Source organism: Ornithorhynchus anatinus, chromosome 15 (assembly GCF_004115215.2).
Source record: "Ornithorhynchus anatinus isolate Pmale09 chromosome 15, mOrnAna1.pri.v4, whole genome shotgun sequence".
In the NCBI taxonomy this organism is placed as follows: Eukaryota; Metazoa; Chordata; class Mammalia; order Monotremata; family Ornithorhynchidae; genus Ornithorhynchus; species Ornithorhynchus anatinus.
Genome location: NC_041742.1, coordinates 15801094 through 15808769, shown reverse-complemented (window position 1 = coordinate 15808769; position 7676 = coordinate 15801094). Strand labels below are relative to the sequence as shown.

The 7676-nt window shown below is 46.6% G+C and overlaps 1 non-coding gene across 1 annotated transcript; it reads left to right on the top strand.

The window, feature by feature from the left end:
- The first annotated feature begins 4342 nt into the window (after positions 1 to 4342).
- On the top strand, positions 4343 to 4489 carry MIR1396 (microRNA mir-1396). Its single transcript, NR_034863.1, has one exon. It is a non-coding gene; the product is annotated as a microRNA mir-1396 (primary transcript).
- The last annotated feature ends 3187 nt before the right edge of the window (positions 4490 to 7676 follow it).

Below are 7676 nucleotides of genomic sequence, written 5' to 3'. Positions count from 1 at the left end.
TCGTTAAAATCTTACTATGAGCCAGGCACTGTACTAAGCACTGGGGTAGATGAAACTTAATTAGTCTGGATACAGTCCCTGTCGCACATGGGGCTTGCAGTCTAAATAGAAGCGGGGAACACATATTGAATCCCCATTTTACAGATGAGGAAACTGCGTCACAGAGCAGTTAGGCAACTTGTCCAAGGTCACCCAGCAGGCAGGTTTCAGAGCAGGGATTAGGTCCTTTGGCTTCCAGGCCCGGGCTCTGTCCACTAGGCCATGCTGCTTCTCTCTCCCAACACTTCCACCCTTAGAGCTGATGAACGTGTTTCTACTTCCAGCACTTCCGACCACGGGTAGATTTAAAAAAAAAAATTTGCAGTATGTATATATTTATTTGTATTATTTATTTTTCATTCAGGAATCTCACCTGACCTACTAGTATGATTTCCTACTCTACGTGTCAGCTTGCCTAAGCCCTCTTTGCCTCTTTTCCCTCTCCCTTCTGCGTCCCCAACTTGCCTCCTTTGTTCACCCTCACCGCCCCCCCGACAACACTTATATACATATCTGTCATTTATTTCTTTCTATTAATGTCTGTCTCCCCCTCTAGATTGTAAGCTCGTGAGCAGGGACTGTGTCTGGAAGGAATGTCCTCCCCCAAGCGCTTAGTACAGCGCTCTGCACCCAGTAAGCGCTCGGTAAATACAATTAAGTGAATGAATAAATGAATGAATCTGTGTCTCTCCCACCGTAGACTGTAAAATCGTCTTAGCCACGGTAAGCGCTCAAGTACATACGACCGACTGACTGAAGACTGACTTGACTGATTGATTAGGTGGTAACGTTCTTGACCGTGAGCATTTGTGTCTTTTTTTTTTATGGCTTCCTCCATCTCTGGGCCCCAGAACAAGACTGGATTTTGGTTTTTGACTGATTTAGAACTAACTACCTGGCTGAATTTCAAACCGTTCCTGACTTCATCCATACAGGCAGGGGGTTAAATGGATCACGCGCTAAGATCTCATCCCATCAGCTGCGACAGAATTGACTGAGCTCCAGCTGTGTCAGTCACGGTGCTTTGCGACATACTCTTCCCAAGCGCTTAGTACAGTGCCTAGTGGTCATCAGGGGCTCAGTTAATGGCACTGTTTGATCGACTGCCAGCCAACACAGAGTTGTGTGAAATGTTATCCCTGCCCTCGAGGATTACGATCTAAAGGGGAGAACAGAATATCAATGGAAAGGACATGAAAAGTCGCATTTCTCAGAAGCTCTGCTGTATCTCGGCTATTTATCAAATTTCTATTAGTAGCCTTCTATCAGTCGTATTATTACCATCAGCCCTATCGACTAAAGCAGTGTGGTCTAGTGGAAAGAGCTCCAGCCTGGGAGGCAGAGGACCTGAGTTCTAAATCCCGGCTCTGCCGCGTCCCTTCTGTGTGACCTGGGCAAATCGTTCGACTTCTCTGGGCCTCAGTTTCCTCATCTGTAAGTTGGGGATTAACTCTTCCTCCCTCCTCCTTAAACTGTGAGTCCCACGTGGGACCGGGACCTGGTCTGACCTGATTAACTTGTCTGCGTCCCGGTGTTTAGAACAGAACGGTGCCATAATTATTATGGAACACTGTTCATTCATCCATTCATTCAATAATATTTATTGAGCGCTTACTATGTGCAGAGCGCTGTACTAAGCGCTTGGAATGAACAAGTCGGCTGTGTGCAGAGCACTATAATAAACCCTTGGAGAAGTGCAATACAACAGAGTTGGTAGACACATTCTCAGCCCACATCAGTAGCAATATTCGGATTATTAAATTTAGTAGAACTAAGGCACACTCAGCAGGGGTAGAAATAGTAATAGTAATAGGGAATATAAGCCTACCAGCTCCGTTGCACTGTACTCTCAAGCATTTAACACAGTGCTCTGCACCCAGTAAGTGCTCAATAAATTCCACTGATCGATTAATAGCACGTGACCTTTGGGCATTTGATATCTGCCCCAACCTCAATCCCACAGGACTAATGTACACATCTTTTAAATGATGTAATATCTCTTTATATTAATATCCGTCTCCCACCCTCTAAACCGTGGCCAGGGAGAGTGGTCTGCACATAGTAAGCGCCCTGCAAATACCACTGGTGATGAAGACTAGTAGTATGGAAGTGGTATATTATTATATCTGCTTTATAGTATATTAAACATTATTATAATTAATCAGTGATATTTATGGAGGGCTTACTAAATGTGGAGCACTGTGTTAAGCATCTGCGAGAGTACAGTACAGCAGAATAGCACAATGCAAAGGAAGAATAATAGTCTACTACTAGGAAGAGGAGGAGTTCTGACAATCATCTCCGGTCACAGGGTCGAGTGACGATTTCGCCCTCCAGAGCAAGTGTCCGTGAACCGAGTCATTCATTCAATCGTATTTTTCGAGCGCTTACGCTGTGCGGAGCACTGTACTGAGCGCGTGGGAGAGTACAAAAGAACGCTAAACAGACACGTTCCCTGCCCACAACAAGCTGACCGTCCAGAATCAGGGGGATATGAAGAAGGGGCAACCGCTCTGAGCAGGAGCCGACAAAGTGGCGGAGAGAGGATTGGAACCCAGCTCCTTCTGACTCCCAAGCCCCGTGTATTTATTGTGCACCTCATCGGAGCAGTTGAGAGAAGGATGGACTGGAGTGGGGAGAGGCTGGAGGCAGGGAGGTCGGCGAGGAGGCTGACGCAGCAGTCGAGGCGGGACAAGTGCTTGGACCGGGATGTTAGCAGTTTGGATTGGACCGCTGTGTCATCTTGGAAGAGTCACTTCATTTCTCTGTGCCTCAGTTCCCTCATCTGTAAAATGGGGACTCAAACTAGAGCCCCCTGTAGGACACGGACCGTGTCCGAACCGATTATATTGTTTCTACCCCAGCATTTAGTACAGTACCCGGCACTGTAGTAAATGTGTAGCGCGATGTGTAGGAAATGCTTAATGAATACCGTTTTAAAGAAAAAAAAAAGAAAACTGGGCGAGAATATGAAGGCAAAACTTGGCTTCCTGACAGCCCATTCAATATTCATTCATTTAATTCTGCTGTGTTGCGACGCCCAGATCTCTTTTTTCATCCATTTAATTTTTAACACGCTTCCTTCCCTGGGAGCTCTCTGAATCATGTCGGAAATTCATCTCCAAGAACAGAAATGAGAAACTGTCGCTTTCTTTTCCCGCTAAAGGTCTGATCCGACAGGGAGCTACCTTAGCCTACTCAAGGCTGAGGATTTAACCCTGCATGGCCAATGCTTAAACTTTCAGTGACGGGAGGCAGGCGAAGGACCGTTGCGTTACCGGTTGGACGGAATAAAATCATTTTGACGCCGTGAAAGGAGGACAGAGTAGAAGGTCCTTGTAGGCAGGAAACGAGCCCCGAAATTCTGCTCTACTTTGCCAAGTGCTTAGTAAACTGCATGGCATCTTTTGGGTTCTCAGTGACTTCCACTGCGAACACTACTCCTAAACAATAGTAATAATAATAATGATAATAATTCTGGTATTTGGTAAGCACTTATTTTGTGCCAGGCACTGAACCGACAGTTGGGGTGAATACAAGCAAATCAGGTTGGTCACGGTCCCCGTCCCACATGGGGCTCACAGTCTTAATTCTCATTTTTCAGATGAGGGAACCGAGGCACAGGGAAGTGAAATGACCGGCCCAAGGTCACACGGCAGACGAGTGGCAGAGTTGGAACCGGAACCCAGGTCCTTCCGACTCCCTGGCCCGTGCTCTATCCTTGGGGTCCTGCTACTGAGAAAATCTGATCACAGCTCTCGATGCGAATACATTGTATAACGGACCCCTTCCTAAGAACCAAAATACAGGCTCACAGGACTGAATCAACTGGTCTAAAGCAACACAGCAACCCCTCTCTGTATCAAAATTCCCTCGGATCCAAGTTGTAGTATCAATGGATCGATCGGTGGTATTGATTGAGCACCTGCAGTATGAACTGAGAATTTAGGGAGTCTGATATCATTAGTCGACACGATGCCTGTCCTCAAGGAGTTTACAATCTAGCGAGGGAGACGCACTAAAGTAATTTATAAACTGGGTTTTAATCCCAGCTCTGCCACATATCTGCTGGGTGACCTTAGGCAAGGCACTTAACTTCTCTGTGCCTTAGTTACCTCATTTTTAAAATGGAGATTAAATGCTAGTCCCTCCTGTTTAGACTGGGACCCCCGGGTGAGACAGGAACCGTGTCCAACCTGATTATCTGTTTAAACTGTGTCCCAGTGCTTAGAAGAGTGCTAGGCACAGAGTAAGTCCTTAACAAATACCATTATATTATTATTATTAATATCATCAATACTATTCACAGGTAGCAGGATGGAATAGGGATTAAGGACATATAAATTAAGGGTAGAGGAGGGCCCAAAGGTGGGAGATGAGAGTTTATTACTATTATTATCGTATCTGTTGAGTGTTTGCTGTGTTTCAAACATGACTCTAAGCCCTGGGATAAATGCAAATGAATCAAGACGGCCAGTCTCTGTCCCACTTGGAGTTCCCAGTCTAAATGGGTGGAAAAGCCTTCTGGGCTAGTAACGGTATTTACTGAGCGCAGACCACATGCCAGGCCAGCACAGTGCTCTGCACACACTAAGCGCTTCATCAACACGATTGATCGAAGGCACCGGACAAAGTCCTTGGGAAGCAACGTGGCCTAGCGGAAAGAGCCCTGGCCTGGGAGAACCTAGATGACCTGAGTTCTAATCCCAGTTCGGCCACTTTACCTGCGGTGCTACCTTGGGCAAGCCACTTAACTTCTCTGGGCCTCAATTCCCTCCTCTGCAAACTGGGGCTTCAATAGCTGCTCTCCCTTTTACTAGGACTGAGAGCCCCATGTGGGACGTTGTCATCTTCTATCTACCCCAGACCCTAGCACAGTGTTTGGCATAGAGTAAACGCTTAACAAAACCACAATTATCACAGCTATCATTGTTAACAGAAGCTCAAGACAGGCCAGATTCACAGCGCTGAATGTCTACACCGGACCATACACGTGAACCGAGAAATAAAACTTCAAGAACTGGGTCCGACAGGATTATCTTACATTAATGTCTGTCTCCCCGTCTAGACTGTGAGGGAACGTTTCTGCTTATCGTTACTCTGTAGTATCGCAAGCGCTCGATACGGTGCTTTGCACACAGTAAGCACTTAATAAATGTGTGAATGAATGGAACAATCTGTCCCAGTGCTCAGCACAGTGCTGGCTACACAGCAAGAGCTTAATAAGCACCACTGGGAAAGAGAAGTGCTGAAGTTGGGAATAAATAAACCCCGGAGTGCTAGAGGAGGTATTGGAATGATCGGATTTGACATAAGCTCGCTATGGACGGGGAATGTGTCTGCTAATTCTGCTGTACTGTCCTCTCCCGGTGCTTTAGTACAGCGCTCTGCACATAGTGACCACTCAATAGTACTGATTGAGGTGCAGAACTAATTCAGAAAGGCTTATGGAGAGTTTGTCAGTGGAAATTTTTTTCTGGCACTATACTAAGCACTGGGGTAGACACAGCTGATCAGGAGGGACACAGTCCCCGTCCCCCCCGGGGCTCATAGTCTCATTCCCCATGTTACAGATGAGGGAACTGAGGCCCTGAGAAGTCAAGCGACTTGCCCAAGGTCACCCAGCCGGCACGTGGCAGAACTGGGATTAGACCCCGGGTCCCCCGCCTCTCGGGCCCCTGCTCTTTCCACTCGGGAGGGCCGCTTTGGACCTTGGAGGCGGGGTCCCCCAGACACCTCACCACCAGTCCCCTGCAGCAGAGGCCTGGCCAAGAGACATCAAACGCACAGGAGGCGGATCGAACAACAGCGCCAGCCACGCAAGTGACAAACGCATCAGCATTCCGAGGATCTAACGATGTGGAATGATGTGTCGGTGAAAAAGTCCAGGCTTTACACCTCCCACATAAATATGGATAAGATCTCGCCACCCGGCCCATTATCTCCGACTCCAAAGAATCAATCCATCTCAATCCTTCTCCCTCTCTCCGTTCCTTCAAGCCCGGCTACGATCCAATCTCCCTCAACCGGCTTTCTCCCCCATGCACTCTCCCTGAGCCATCTTATCCCTTCAGTCAGCTCTAATGCTTATAATAGTATTTACGCCTGCCTCAGCATTCGTGTACATAGCCATTAATCAGTAGAATTTCTTGGATGCCGTGTGCAGAGCACTGTAGCGAGCCCTGGGAGAGTACAAGACAGGAGAGTCGGTAGAAACGTTGCCGCCCACCGGGATCTTAGCCAATGCTCTATTATTTCCCTCGATCCCCCTAGTTATAAATATTTTTATGTTTCCCCTCTTAGAGAGTAAGCTCTCCGCCAGCAGGGATCTTGTGATTTCTTTATTCCCTACTTCCCAAACGCCTAGCGAATGAATCTGATCAAGAGTTTACATGGAAACATACAAAACTGCCACAAAAGTTTTGGTTCTCAATAGTTTTCATCAAAGGTAGTGCATTTCTTCCCACTCCCTCTATTTCTGAATAATTTATTTCATCCTCATGAGATTGTGAACACTTGGAAGGCGGGAACGGAGACCTTTATTTCCACTGTGGGGAGAGACCGTGTCTCTTTACTGTTATACTGTACTCTTCCAAATGCTTAGTACGGTGCTCTGCACGCAGTAAGCGCTCAATAAATACGACGGGCTGGCTGGCGTAGGGTCTCAAGTACCTTACATTGCACAGAGTAGTCACTTCCCAAATACGACTGATCGGTCCCAAAAGGATAAAACTAGAACAGTGTGAGCTAGTGGAGAGAGCCTGGGCCTGGGATTCAGAGGACCTGGGTTCTAATCCCAGCTCCTCCACCACTTGTCTGCTGTGTGACCTTGGGCAATTACTCTCCCAACTTCAAAGCCTTCCTGAAGGCCCATCTCCTCCAAGTAGCCTTCCCTGACTAGCCTTCATTTCCCACTCCCTTCTGAGTCGCTTAGTGCGGTGTCTGGCACACAATAAGCACTTATCAAGTACCATAATTATTATTATTGTTACATCGACCATCTCCATCATAGAGATCTTTGTACTCAGCGCTTTGGAAAGTCTAAAACAGTCCAGAGAACTTTGCTGGGCATTAAAGGTCTTCTTTAAGACACTCCCACTAGCGAACTTGGAAAGTCATAGCTTTGGCGAGAGGATATTTGTTGAAACAACCTTCTTATTTCTACAGGACTAAGGCACCGAAAGCAATTTAAGACATTAAGTTTTTTTTTTTTTTAAACTACTGTACAGGGCCATTAAATTATCATAATTGAATACCGTAGCGAACATGAATAGTTTAACTTCGCTTTATGAATTATTATTCAGGTTCTGAATACACTTGGACATTACCGATGATTTTCTTCAGGTAGTCCACAAAGAGTAAAACCTTCGAGGGGACCCAATGTCGTTTAAATTAATGAATAATCCTAGCTGATTATCACTCCGTAACGAAGAGGGTGATTTTGAAGGTCAGGGCTAAGAGCACCGCTTTTCCTTCCTCCCCTAAAACGAAAGTCTCCTTGAGAAAATTTGACAGTGGGAGAAAATGACTCCTGGGGAACGGCAGAGTATCGGTGAATTATGGGGGAATTATGGGGGAATCGCTTTTAAATTCCCTGGCCGACTAGAGGTTGGGTTCTAATCCCGGCTCCACCACTT